The following is a 15,416-nucleotide window of genomic DNA, read 5'->3' as shown; positions in this document are numbered from 1 at the left end:
AAATTAAAATGCAAAAATTAAGATTAAAATTAATAGTGTTTGTTTTGCTGGGCTGGAGAAGTTGACAGATCCAGGGAGGAAAATTGGAGACAATAGAAGAGGGAAGATTGAGATGTCCATGAGAAGAGAGGAGAAGTGGAGGCTAGAGGCAAGGGACAATGGTAGCAAAGATGAGGTATATCATGAGAAAGTGTGTCATCCAAGGGGCCTCACATAGGGCACCCTCAATGCTAGGCCATGAAATGACTGGTGTACCTGCCTCAGGTGCCCCTTCTGTATTTCTCAGAAAGAGTGCAAATGATATCTGGGTATAAATAGACCATGTGGGATTAATATATTATGAATAAAAGTCACATAGTTATACAATGTAACAGACAGTTCCATCAAAATATAGTCCTGACATATCTCTTTGGGTATAGGCTCTCTGCACCTCCAGCATCACTCACCATGCTCACTTCTGAGATCTCTCTCACGCATATTTCACTATGTCTCATCCTAGCTTTCAATCTCCTCTGGCTTCAGCTGTCTAGCTCAGAGAGCCAGTAGACATCTCTCTATATTGCTATTAGCCTACAGATTTCTCCAGTTTCTCTGGCTCAGGAAGGTCAATTAGTCCCTCTGCTAATTTCCAAGAAAAGCCTTTGGAGATTGTTGAAGGTTTCCCCTTAGGCAATTCTCTGCTGCTGCTTCTGTCTCTTCCCTGTGCTCAGACAGACCTCACTTGCTTCTTGCTTCAGGGATCTCTTGGAAAGCTCTTACCTGCCTTTTTTCCTGACTGACACCAGGCCAAACACCCCTAAGGAACATACGTTTTTCTGGCATAAGTACTCATGTCCAGTCCACAGTGCTTTGTCAATAGGATATGCACTCTTGCCAACAAAGCTACCTATATCATTGAGCAGGTTTGTGTTGACGATAGAACTCTCTCCTGTCAGCATAAAGCGACATCATGAGCATTCTTACAATGGTATAACTATATTGGTATAACATGCTGTTATAAGCTTATAAATGCAGAAATGGTCTAAGGTAGTTCTGACTCAAATGGTGTCTCTTCTCTAGGGCCCTTTTAATCCCAATTGGTAGTCAGCTGACCTGTCACAGTTATACTGGCTGTTCCCTCTTAAAGAAAAATCAATGATAGCAGTCAAGTGGAAAGTTCAAAAATACAGGATCAAATGATATCACAGGATATGGGGTGAGAACAATGTGCAGGGGAGATAGGTTGAGAGTGCATGGTGTTTTCACATGTTCCCACTTAAACCTCTGCTGTGATATAATTCCTAAGTACTTTCAGTGAAATCCAAAAAGCAAAATGGGGATTTAAATAATATATTAAAGCAGTTTACTGTATTATTTTGGTGAAGCATAAATATTAACTTATAAAAAGAAAGGCATAGATAGTTTCATGTTGTGCCATAGATTTCAGTGAAAATATTATTTTTAGATAATAATACGTATAGGAAATAAGTTGGATCAAGAAAACTTGTGTCTTTGTGTACTATGCCTTGAATACATTTTCTGTCCCATCTTTTTCCTTTTGAGTGTTTTTCTCAAAATTATGTGCAGTGCATCTTTAGTTCCATCTGTACCAGAAGAAAGTTGTTCTGAAAGACTGCATTAAAATTTCAGCCAGCAATAAATATAGTGCCAAGTTCTTAACTGAAATTTTTTTTCAAAAATACAATATTTCTATCTTAATGCAATTTATTTTTACAGCAGCATCTGTCTCTTATAATCTAGCTCTTATTTAGCACTGATACAAACCAAATTGGTACAGATGCTAGCCAATTATTTTTGGCAAATGAATAAATATAAGTCAAATTTTGGAGGTTTAGGGAATGAGGATTAAGTCATTTTATTAGCGAGAAGGTTAGAAGTTCCTGAAAACAGAGAAGGGATAGAGTTTGAGATGAGGATTTCAAAAATGAGTCAGTGAAGTGCAGTCAGAGAGGCTATATTAAATGGTATGGTCTCTATGGGTATGTCTAGACTACAAGCCTTTTTTGAAAGAGGGTTTTTTGAAAGAGCTCTTTCGAAAAAGCCTCTTTCAAAAGAGATCGTTTAGACAGCCACAAGACTTTTGAAAGAGTGATCTGCTATTTTTGAAAGAGAGCACCAACACATTCTGTATGCTCTCTTTTGGAAAAGCCCTGTTTGCATTCAAGAATGCTTTTTTTCGAAAGAGCTCTGTCAAAAAAAGGTGTTCTTCCTCGTAAAAGTAGGATTACTGCTGTTATAAAAAAGCCGCGTTCTTTCGATTGAATTTCAAAAGAACACAATGGCGGTCTAGATGCAGATGAAGTTTTTTAGAAAAAACGCTGTAGTCTAGACATAGCCTATGACAGGAGAATCTTATTGAGAGACAAAGACAATAGAAAGATTAACTTTTGATATCTGAGGGATATTGAAAATGAGTTAAAGAACAGGATGAAGTTTAAGATTTATGTGATCATAAAAAAGGAATTAAAGTAGTCCAGATGAGAGAAGATGAAGTTGTTCATACACATTTAGGAAGAGATTATCATTGAGCTACTGTCTTCTGTGTATTTGCACTACAGTTTTAAGGGATCATAAACAGGCATATAGAGTGGGAGATACGTGAAGAAACAGATTTTGTGGTTAAAGGGGAAAACAAGCCCCATTTTCAGAAGTAATCACTAATTTTTTAACTGCCAAATTTATGGAAAATGAAAACCTCTTGAGCAACACTGACCTGCTAAGTGTGCCTGTATATAGCTATCTAACTACTGTTGTATACTTTTGATGTCCATATACTATTCCTTTACATTTCTGGGAGTCTGTTATTTGCAAGTAGAACTGATATATTGTGAATCATCAATCATCACTGTTACAGAGGAGCCATGGACAGTGTTTTGTTTTTGTTTTTTCTGGAGACCTTAATTATTTGATTTCATGTTTTCGCATGAATTACTAGGAAACACAAATGATTAAGGGTATGTAATGGCTTCATTATGAGCAGAGACTAAAAACATGAGGATTGTTCATCTTAGAAAAAAGATGACTAAGGGGATTTGGAAAAAGTGAATAAATAAATGTTTATCTTGAAATTGGTGCAAATTAAGTTCCTACATGCTTCTGAAAATCTCACTAGGTGCCTATCTGTATTTATAGTCTGTCCCCTAGTTAATTTATACCTCACAATACTGTGTTCAAGCTATTCCTCCTTAAACTGAGAGGCTGTGTCTACATTTGCACCCCTTTCCAGAAAAGGGATGCTAATGATACCAGTCGGAATTGCAAATTCTGCGGGGGATTTAAATATCCCCCGTGGCATTTGCATGAACATGGCTGCCGCTTTTTCCGGCTCGGGGTTTTGCCCGAGAAAAGCGCCAGGCTAGACGGGATCTTGCGGAAAATAAGCCCTTGAAAGTAGGAATAAGGGATTTTCCGGAAAAGGGCTTATTTTCCGCAAGATCCCGTCTAGACTGGTGCTTGTCTCCGGCAAAACCCTGAGCCGGAAAAAAGCGGCAGCCATGTTCATGCAAATGTCACGGGGGATATTTTGTCTATTGGAAGTGTCTCATTAGCCTCCCTTTTATGGAAAAGGGTGCCAGTGTAGACACAGCCTTGTTGTTTGTACAATACCATACAGTTATCTGAAGTGGAGAGAGCTGTTAATGAAATTACCTTCCTTGTTTCTTATACCACATTTGAGCCTACGGTAACTTAGGCTTGTATATAATTTGTCAGCTAAATTGGTAACATAATGAGCCTATATCATTATTTTGATCGTCTAGTATTTTCCTCCTTGTAGGAAAAGAATTGAATACTATGCAGTGAAAGCTATTACTAATGTCCCAAAGGCATTTTTTTTTCAGGCTAGCCTTCAAGTTACCAGTAATGCTTTTTTCTAAACAATACAACACTTCAATTATGTGTAAATAAATGGAAACAGATGTGCATCTTTTGAGCCCATGAAAAATGTAATCATTGTATTAAGGGAAACTGCAAAAGGCAGCAATGGGTCTTCCCTAATCTGTAATATTTCAAGAATACATGATCATTTATAATAAAGTCTCAAGTCAAGTTGTTCTTTTCATAAATTATTTAACTGTATACTATTAATATTAATACATATTTATACAATGGTAAGCAAATAACAAGATTTCAAAGAAAATACGCATTTTTATTTTCATTCTAATATCAGACCCAACTGTGAGACAGGGAAGGCTGACTATATTAAACATTTTTTAACCTTGATTTTATTAACACAAAATTGTAATTCACAAGCAGAAATTACTTCCTTACCTGATTTTTTGAATCAAGCATGAAGTTAAAATATTCTAAGTGATAGAGGTCCAACAAGTTATTTTTCTTCCTAAATCCTAGGGTGCTGAAATAAACAAAATTTGCTTTGATTTCTGTGCAAAATCAAGTGCTGCCCATTTCATATATTTGATTTTGCAGGGTGCCAAATTATTATAGATAGCTTCAAGCTACATGTGGAAAATTATATTATATTTAAGGTATTGACTACTAGTTTATAAGTAAGCACACTGAGTGCCACTGGAAATACATGCGATTGTCTAGAGCTGAAGTAACTGCTACCCATTCCCAGCCACCAGGAGAGAGGAAGTAGGTCTCACCTGAGAGGGGGGGATATTCTTAAATTATAATAAAATAATTCCATCACTTCTTCCCTTGAGTGAAGTGGTGGGGAGGGGCCCTTTCCCTTGTCATTAATGGGGTATCCTTCACTTGCACGATTGTTGTTAGCTCACCCAATTAAGCACTAGAAAATCTACCCGAGGTCCCCAGGTTAGCACTGTGATGATAAAAATAATGCTATTAGTCTGGAAATGGCTATACAGATCGAGTGCACCTAGACTGGCAAGAGTTTGCACAAAAGCAGCCGCTTTTGTGCAAAAACTTGCCAGCTGTCTACACTGGCTGCTTGAATTTACTCAAGAGCCCTGATGTTCTAATGTAAGAATTCAGTGCTTCTTGCATAAATACTTTGACGCTCCCGCTCACAGATAAGCCTGCTTGCGCAAGAATACTTGCGCAAGAGGGCCAGTGTAGACAGGCACCTTAATTTTTTGCGCAAAAAAGCCCGATGGCTAAAATGGCCATCGGAACTTTCTTGTGCAAAAGCGCGTCTATACTGGGCACGGATGTTTTTGCGCAAAAGCATCTGTGCCAATCTAGATGCTCTTTTGTGGAAATACTTTTAACAGAAAAACTTTCCGTTAAAAATATTTCCACAAAATCATGCCAGTCTAGACGCAGCCATCTTGCGCAAAAAGGGGGTTTTGTGCAAAACAGCCACCCTGCTTATTTTTGCACAAAAACCTCTTGTACAAAAACGGCTTAGAATACATTATGCAAATGAAGTGAGACAAAATGCTAATCAGTGCTTCATTTGCAAAAGCCATAGTATATACATAGTCTGATTTTTTTAAGCATATCCACTATAAGTTAGGCTTTTACAGAAATACAAGCCATTTCAGTCTGAGCTAGATTCTGGCACAGTTAATAAGTTCTATGACTTCACCCAAAACAAACCTGTCTTCTGACTGCTTACTAAACTAATCGTTAGCTTAAAGAGAAGCCTTCCTTGTTGCATAACATGTAATACTTGCAGATCCCTGGTACTTGAACAGGAATAGTTTGTATCTGAGTAGAATCAGTTTCTTGTTTACTTATTGTTCTTAAGTCAGGTATTTAGGTAAAAGGTAGCCATTCACTATATACAAGATTTGTTTTTTTACATACAGCAATTAAGTTTAACTCCTTTTTACATCAAGATATATCATATTTCTGCATAATATTTATGGTCAGTTAGAAAACCAAACTATTCCTTAGTTTTTGGCAACTATCAATAGAAAAAAATGTAGTTGTTAACGTTTCCTTTTTCTCTAAAGAATAGAAACAAAATGAGTAATATGATGAAAAAGCAGGATTTCCCAATTCAATCAAATGGAAAATTAGCATTTGTAAAAATGTACCCTAGAATAACCTAATAGGGAGATTATCCATTATTTGTACTAGGGAAAGAAATGTTACAAATAATAGTTTGTAGGCTAGTAACATGCTTTACAGGGAATTCCTGGAATAAAAGATAAGGTTATTTTCCTTAATCATACATAACTATGAAATAAAGATCTAAAAGCACCAAGATTTAAAATACAGAAATAGATCCTCTGGATTGATTAACTCCCTGGTTTCAGCACAAACAGGCAGAATCCAGACTGTAGTCTTCCAGCAGCAGTAAAAAGCCAACCTGCTTTCAAGTTCCTTGTCTCACAGGTAGACTTAAGAAAGGGTATGATCATAACTAATTTCAGGGGTCATGCTGATGTGGCACCTCTTCCAGGCAATGTGTCCCCAGGACTTGAAATTAGAGGGAGTATTTGCATTTACTCAGGGGGAAGGGACAAGCACTCAAAAAGAAGCACTTAGAACTGGCATCACTGTGTAACTAATTGGTCATTGCATAAACTAAGGACGACGGGATTCAAAAAGGGTTCTAAAGCCTATTTTACAGTACTTTGGCTTGGGAAGCCGAGTTCTGTTATGATACTACTATTAGGGCTCTATCTTTCAGAAAAAAGAGAAGACACTTAGGGACACTTTTTAAAAGGTAATTAATTTCTATGATTTTCCCTCCAAAATAATGGAATGTTAGTTTTACACTGAAAGAGAGTAAATATAGGGAATATCTTTGGGTGTGTCTAGACTACAGGATTTTGTCGACAAAAGTGGACTTTTGTTGACACAATTATGCCTGCGTCTACACTACCGCCGAGTTCTGTCGACATAACATCGAGTTCTGTTGACATAACATCGACAGAACTCAGCAGTTTTGTTGATGGTGGTAAACCTCATTCTACGAGGAATAACGCCTTTTGTCAACAGAATTCTGTCAACAGAAGGCGTTATTGCATCTACACTGTCCTTTGCGTCTACACTCTCATGTTGACAAAGCGGCTTGCTTTGTTGACAGAACTGGATGCAGTTTAGACGCTCTTTGTCAACAGAAGTTTTGTCGACAGTATCTGTCGACAAAGCCTCTGTCGACAAAAGCCTGTAGTCTAGACGTACCCTTTATGTCCCTGATTCAGCAAGATACTTAATCACATGACTAGCTTCACTATGATAAAGCTGTGTGAGTCCTTAGGTATCTTGATGAATCACAACCTATATTTGTGTCTTGTACAGTCTCATTCTATATACTTCCTTCCTTTGTTTGTTTGTTTGTTTGTTTGTTTGTTTGTTTGTTTTAAAATTTTCATAGAAACTAAGCAAAACAATACATTTCATTTAGATTCAATAAAAAGGACTCATCTCCAACACAAAACAACATTTTTCCATTTTTCTAAGAAAAAGAAACATTTTCAGCTTTGATTACATCTAAATACCAAAGGTTTCAGTGAAATCTGAAATGTTTCAAATAACTCTCTTTTCCCAAGAAAATTTCAGTTTTTTTCAAAAGTCATTCTTTTTTGCAAGCAGTTTTTTGATAAAGAAAATTGACAAACTCTCCTAAAACCCCTGTGACCTGTCCACTGTCCCATCTTACTAGCATCAGTAATCAGAAAATGGTAGAAGTGTAAATGCTGGAGAGTCTTCAATAAAGATAGACATAGATAGTGCATATGGAGTATACTGCTTAGGAGTTTTATATTTGTTCTTGAAGAGTTTTATACTGGACTTGACTTGTTTGTTTATAATGCCTTTTGGTTCTTCAGTATATTCTAATGACTGTCTCATTTATTAACATATTCCTTGATTTTTTTTTTTTGGCCTCCAATATCAATTTATATAATTGGCAAATTCAAAAAAAATTAAAAACCCATAAAGTTTATACAGCCAAAGACTCAGAAAACAAGAAATAGCAAAAAATAATTTTTATCTATGCAACTTTAATTTGACCACTTCTTGGGTATGTACTATGATGCAGTCTTTAATTACATCATCACATACTATTTTTTTATTTGGGACCACACCCTTGTTTAGTACCCATAATAGAAAGTACAATTAATGAAGAGCTATTTGAAATTTTGTTTTAGCCTCATTATTTAATGTGTGGTCTTTGGCCTTACTTACCACACATTATTCAAAACTGTGCTCTGAAGAGAATATTAATTGGCTCAGGGGCTTTTCTGTGACACTTATTACCATAGTATGCAAATGCTTCACAAACACTAATTGATTTATTTTCACAACACCCAGTCTCCTTGCCTAGTCAATGATAAGTTCTGCATTAAGATTCACCATCTGAGTCCAACCTCCCAGGTATCAGTTGTTCCTCCCTACTAATCCGCTTCTCCTTGCCCAACCACTCCGAGTTCACCCAGTCCCCACTGGCTCCTCTTCCAGTCTATGCCTCCCATCTTTCCATCACTTCCACCCACTGTGGTTCTCTATTTCCTCCACAACCAAATATCAGTCTTTTTCCCCCACACCATTTTATCCATTTTTTGTCCCTGTGTGTCTACACAGCAAAGTTATTCCAAAATAACTATGCGAGCATCTACACATGAATTCCATTAATTCAAAATTATTTTGAAATAATGGATGGCTTATTCTGACTTCTGTAAACCTCATTCTCAAAAGAATAATGCCTATTCCAAAATAGCTATTTCGAAATAAGGCGTGTGTAGACACTCCACTTCTGCTATTTGGAAATAGCCTCTCAACAGGCTAAGTTATTCCTCATGGGGGCTCTAAATTGAGATAGCACATCTACATTAGGGAAGCCTGCCTTGGACTAATTTTGAGGCTTCTCTGATGTGTAGACATTCTATTTTGAAATAAGCTATTTCAGAATAACTGTTCCGGAATGGCTTATTCTGAAATAACTGTGCAGTGTAGATGAAGCCCCAGTGTCCCAGTTCCTTTGCCCAGTTCTTCAACTCACCTTGGCTTCCAGTACCAATCTCCTTGTCCAGTCAGTCTTTCTCTGCCTCCAACTCCACATCCAATCAGAACTCTGAGAGGCAGAAGCATGCTCAATGAGGACAGAGGCCTCAGAGATTGTAGCTTTTAATTACTAAGAAATCTCTGCTTAGCATATTCAAACTAAGATTTTTTTTTTTTTTGCAAAGCCATATAATTTGATCAAATTTACATTTATTTGCACAGGAACAGCAAAAAATACACTATTGACATAAAGTGCATCCATCTGCACTCACATGTGAGTGCACACAATTTTCACATCCTTCTAACTGGAAGGGTGTGATAGAACTCCTCAAAGAAGAGATTGCCAGAATATATGTAAATGGAAAAGCAATGTATTTCCCCCTAGCCTTATTGTCTGAAATAACTTAACTGATTTGATCAGAACTTAGAGATCATCCTGAGGCAGACCCCAGCATAAAATATTAGCCCAAACAGTTAATGTTTGGCAAAGAAGACAATTTATCTCAAAGACATGAAAGTGCATTATTCTAGAAAATCTTCTGAGCCCCACAAAAGTCAGAAATACTAGAATAAATTTGAGTAATCTTCTCTAATTCTTCTCAGGAAGGACTAAGTGAAATCATTCTTTTTCTTCTTATAAAGAAGAAAGTTGTTCCACAGTAAAGCAATTAACTTGTTTAGAAGATTTATTCTTGGCTATGACAGACTTCTTATGTTGCCTTAAGGTGGTATTTTCAGAAGCACCTAATTGACTTAAAAGATCAAGGTCTTTAGGATTTGTGCTTTTAAATCTCTTCATTTTTTATGAATGCCTTGTCCTTCATCTCTTTGTGTCTTAGTTTTAAATCAGTTATATAGCTTCACACCCCACTCAAGCCAGAGATTGTTCATAATGAAGGTATGTTAAAAATATAATTCCTTACATGAGTACTAGGCTTCAAGAAATCTTGTGTATGCACTGTAAGTATTTTATAGCATTAATAACCTTCCATAATGTAAGTCTGATTGCAGCAAAATCTCAATCATAATTGTATTTTAAACTAGTCAGAATAATACTGCAGTCTCCCAGTTAAAACAAAACAAAACAAAATGTAAAAATATATGTGATGGTAGAGATATGCTGAATCTATATATGAAACTCTCTAATATCTTGTATAGCATTTTTGCCATATTTAGTTAGTAATGATTCATACATTCAGCCATAAATTCTACAGCCAGAAGGCACCATTTATGATAATCTAGTCTGACTTCCTGTATAACACAGCCTATAGAACTCCCCCTCCTTCCCAGAGAACTTCTGGAGTATATCGTTTAGGAAAGCATATAATACTGGTTTTAAAATTGCCTGTGCATCATAAATTGTTTGAGCAGTTAATTACTCACATTACTAAAAAATTAAAGCATATTTCTAGTCTGACTTTTTCTAACTTCAATTTCCAGCCATTAGATTGTATTATATCTGCTAGACTGAAAGAGCCCATTTTTAAATTTTATGCCCTATGCAGGTACTTATAAAAGATGATCAAGTCACCCCTTAGCTTTCTCTTTGGTAAGATAAATAAATGAAGCACCTTCAGTAAGGCAGGTTTCCTAATCTCTTCTCATGGTTCTTCTCTGAGCCCTCTCCAAGTTGTCAGCATCCTTGAATTGTGGATACCAGAAATGAACACGGTATTCCAGGATTGGTTGTACCAGATCCAATTAAGGGGGTAAAATAACTTTTCTACTCCTACTCAAATTTCTCCTGGTTATGCATCCAAAGTTTGCATTAGCCCTTTTGGCCACTGCGCAACCCTGGGATCTATGTACAGTCTAACTCTCCTGCGTTTGGCACCTGACTGGTCCCAGACCAGGGAATTTGCCAAACAAGGGTAGGTCAATGCACCAGGGGCTCTGCTTTTCCTCCTTAGCCACTCCGGGCTCTGCTCTCCACATGGAGAGTCATTCCTTTTCAGGATACAGTCCCCATCCTGTAAATAAGGCCTACCTTTGTTGTTGCCAGATTAATACATTTACAAATACAAATTCAAAAGTAAAACGAATGACCTGTGGCCATCACTGCACAGATGATGGGAGCTTGGAATGTTGCTGTTCCATAATCAGATTCTTCTACTGACCAGGAACTCTCCTTCCACTGTGCTAGCACCCTTCCTTCTGCTTTCCTTGCTCAGAGTCACTCCTTTCCTCTTGAAATGTCTTCCCCCTCACTTTTCCTGTAACTGGAGAGATTCCCTCACCCTCTTTTGACTCTCATCCCATTGTGATTAACAGCAATCAGACTTGCTATTCTCCAGATAATAACAGGAATTGTGTGTTAACTAAGTGATGGTTTCCCAAAATGTTTGGCAGAATCAGTGATTATGACTGCACACCAGTTACCTATTGCTTATACCTAAAAAACTTAGGGTACAGTGTTGCTAGGACATGGCACTCAGACTCATTTGATGTATAAAAAGGCACAGTGTTCAGACTCATTTGGTGTATAAAAAGAGCCATGTAGAATCCTCTCCATCACTAGCCAATTAAGATTTTGTTTTGTAGGTCTCTTATCTGGCAAAGTCTGCTCGGAAGCATTTAATGGAAAGCAGAATAGCTGCTGTTTGTAGTGTGCCTTGTGAAAAATTCAGCTTCATGGTTAATGCTGTGTATGTCAGCAAAACAACTGAGGATGAAGAATAAAATTATGTTAAAAGTCAAATTAATGGACTGGCCACATGAGATTTGGCTAAAGTACATTTCCTTATTCTTTTGCTCTTTATGTATAATTTATAAACAAGTGTATACAAAACTGTGTATTATTAGTTGCTTCCCATTGTTTTCCTTCAAATACACAGCTTCTGCCATTAACACCCATACTTTCTTCTCCTGTCTCCTTAGAAATTGTTTCTATGGCAACCTTAATATCTTTTTCAAGCAGCCTCTATCTAAATAGTACCACATGTGAGGATGTGGGAATATTGAGAAAGTGTTCAAATGTCACTGTAGATCCCAATTTGAAAAATTGGGATGTGAAATGTGTAGTATTTGGGGCTTTGCCTTAGCAAAGAGCTATAATGAATGAAGGAGCAGGATATTTATTTCTCATGTTAATCATAATTTTAGTCAATAATTTGAATGCCATGAGCAAAGGAATCAACACCTAAAAGATTCTTTTATGTTTTCAGTTTTAGGCTCAAATGTGAGTTGCCTATTATCTATGAGTAGTATATAAATAGTGCCAGTCACTCAATAACTAGTTGTCAGAGAATCAGAGAATCTTAGGACTGGAATCCTAAGAGGTCATCTAGTCCAGTCCCCTACACTCATGGCAGGAATAAGTATTATGTAGACCATTCCCTATAGGCCTTTGTCTAATCTGATCTTAAAAATCTTGAGATGATGGATGTTCCATATGTAGAACAGGTTGCAAACAATTTTTACTCGTTAGCAACCTGGGTAATTTCCTTCTCAAACTACATGTAAGAGTGAATGCCTCCCCTACACCATGTTCTCCTCTCTAGACCCTGAAAAGTGAACCAAAAAAAGAAGTAGAGACTTAGAAATCCAGCAGGTGTAATCTCTTCCAATTCCATTGAAATTCCTTGGAAAAAAAATGTAGTCTTTATTTATCTTTGCCATGGAGACTATGCTCTAAGAGTTTGGGGAGACATTGATGAGGCTTCCTTACAGCATGGTTCTAATGCGATGGAGTGCAGTGGATTATTTTGCAAAGGGATACGTACCTACTAAGATATCAGAATTTTAAGGGAAGACTTGAGTGGATTTTCTCTCACCAGGGTAATTTCCATGGACTTTACCACAAGGAAAAGTTTGAAAAAATAACAGCAGAATTAATATAGAATTTTACAAGAGATTTTAGTTTTCCTCAATGAGCTTAAAATACGGGGTGTCCTTGAAGTTCATTTAGAAAATAGTGTGCTCAAAAGTCTTTGGGGAAAGAAATCAAGGGTATCCTGGTTCTTGAATCTCTGTTAAATCTTCTTTGTGTCAGTCCTATCTCTTCCTCCCATCTCTTTCCCACTCCTGGATTCTCACTACAATTCCATTCCATTCACTTAGCCAGTCCCTAGTCTCCACTCCTGGGACGAGACAGCTGGTGAAGCGTGGCGGAGTTTTGTATAAGGTGCCCCCTAGCTATCCCTCCCACCACCATTTCTACCCAGGTTAGGAGGTGAAACCCTGCGGGTGAACTTTGGGACTCCGGGTGGCACGGACCAGGGACAGAGACTTTTGGGGAGTCAGACTCTGTGGACTTCGGGCGATTCTTGGCTGGGGTGGGGGCTTGGCTCATGTTTGGGTTATGAACTCTGTTTGTGGTGTTTTCCCCAAGCTAATGCCGTATGAATTCTCTCTCTGTTTCATTAAATGTTCTTTTGCTACACTCAGACTCAGTGCTTGCGAGTGGGGAAGCATTGCCTCTCAGAGGCGCCATGGGGTGCGTGAATTTCCCAGATCACTGGGTGGGGGCTCGAGCCGGTTCTTTGTGAGATTGACCCCAAGATATTGAACCCAGCCCTGGATACTGCCAGGCCTACCCGGCAGAAGGGTTACACAATAGATTGAGAAATGTGTCTGGGATGGAAGCTGGAGACATGAAGGTACGTATAGCAGTCAGTGGGTTTCCGGTAAAGGGTAGTGGAAATTTGTCCATTATCCAGTTGTAGTGTAGTGTCCAGGAAGTAGATTTCTCATGTGGATTGGTCCAGGCTGAGGTTGATGGTGGGGTGGAAGTTGTTGAAATCCTTGTGAAATTCTTCAAGAGTCTCTTTCCCGTTGGTCCATATAATGAAGATGTAATTGATGTAGCATAAGTAAAGTAGAGGTGTTAGGGTGCGAGAGCTAAGGAAATGTTGTTCAGCGTCAGCCATAAAGATGTTGGCATATTGTGGTGCCATCTGGGTGCCCATATCTGTGCCACTGACTTGGAGATATAAATTGTCTCTGAATTGGAAGTAGTTGTGGGTGAGGACAAAGTCGCAGAGCTCTGTAATCAGGTGTGCAGTGCTGTTATTAGGGATGGTGTTCCTGACGGCTTGTAATCCATCTTCACATGGAATGTTAGAGTAAAGGGATTCTGCTTCCATAGTGGCCAGAATGGTATTTTCAGGTAGATTACTGATGTTTTGAAGTTTCCTCAGGAAGTCAGTGGTGTTGCAGAGGTAGCTAGGAGTGCTGGTAGCATAGGGTATGAGGAAGGAGTTGATATAGCCAGATAATCCTGTTGTAAGTGTGCCACTGCTTGAGATGATGGGCCGTCCAGGATTTCCAGATTTGTATATTTTGGGTAGCAGGTAGAAAGTTCCTGGTTGGGGATTAGGAGAGGGGGGGTATTAGTGTAAATTTGTTCCTGAGCAGCATCAGGGAGCTTCATGAGCAGTTTTTTCAGGGTTTTTTGGTATTCCTTAGTGGGGTCATAGGAGAGAGGGTTGTAGAATCTGGCAATGATAAGTTGTCTGTTTGCCTCCTGTTCATAATCTGTCCTGTTCATGATGACTACAGTGCCTCCTTTGTCCACCTCTTTGATTATGACGTTAGAATTGATTTTGAGGCTGTGTATAGCATTGCGTTCTGCATGGCTGAGGTTGTGTGTTATATGTTGTTTTTTGCTGATAATATCAGCTCCAGCACATTTGTGGAAGCAGTCAATGTAGAAATCAAGACTTTCATTGTGATCATTAGTGAGGCCCACATAGAAGCCTTCTTCATGTGGGATTGGTGGGAGGGAAGGGGGAAGAGCAGTAAGGTCAGTGAGTTGTACATCCGTGTATTTGAAGTATTCCTTCAGGCGGAGGCGGAGCCATGTTCCCTATATCCATTGTTTCCAAGTACCTTCTCCCTCTGAGCTCTTTGTTGAATCTTGGCATTTTCCTCCACCTGGCTTTGTCCCAGTCCGTTTGCTGTTTAAGTGCCAGATAGCCCCCTGCTCCCCACCTCACCTGTTCTCCCCCCTCTTGCTCCCAGTCCTAGTTTTCTCTGATTTCTTATCCAGTCTCAGTATCTTCCCTAGCTCCCAGTAAACCCATTTCTATCTCTGACACCCTAGTTGCATAATCCAATAGTCCAGCTCTTCTTAGTCCCCTTGGATTGTCTCCCAGTATCCTTGCTCAGACTACACCAACCTGCCACTTGAAATCATCACCTTAGTTTCCCTCTCTGTTTGTCATTTCAGTCCCAGTGTCTTCCAGCTCCAGGGTTCTTGTCTTGTCTTGTCCCTCCACCCCTAGGTCTGCCTTTTGTTTGTCTGCATTTGAAGCAGGTAGCTTCTTACTCTTCACTGCCTGGAGTGGATATTGGGAGCACAAGAGTGACTGTCTTCCTCTTTTCAGTTCTGATACATGAACTCAGAATGTCTCTGAGCAGCCAGAAGCTGCAATTGCTGGTAAGTCCTAACCAGTCCTGCCTAGAGCATGCTCACTATGGATGAAATCTTTGGGGAGTTCAGCTGCAATGTTCTAGTTAGTCTTCACTAAGAATATGCAAACTGCAACTTTCCGCAGCTTAGAACTTGATAAAATTTAGACAGATTTTTA

Source organism: Pelodiscus sinensis, chromosome 3 (genome assembly GCF_049634645.1).
Source record: "Pelodiscus sinensis isolate JC-2024 chromosome 3, ASM4963464v1, whole genome shotgun sequence".
Classification (NCBI taxonomy): Eukaryota; Metazoa; Chordata; order Testudines; family Trionychidae; genus Pelodiscus; species Pelodiscus sinensis.
This window is presented reverse-complemented; position numbering follows the sequence as displayed.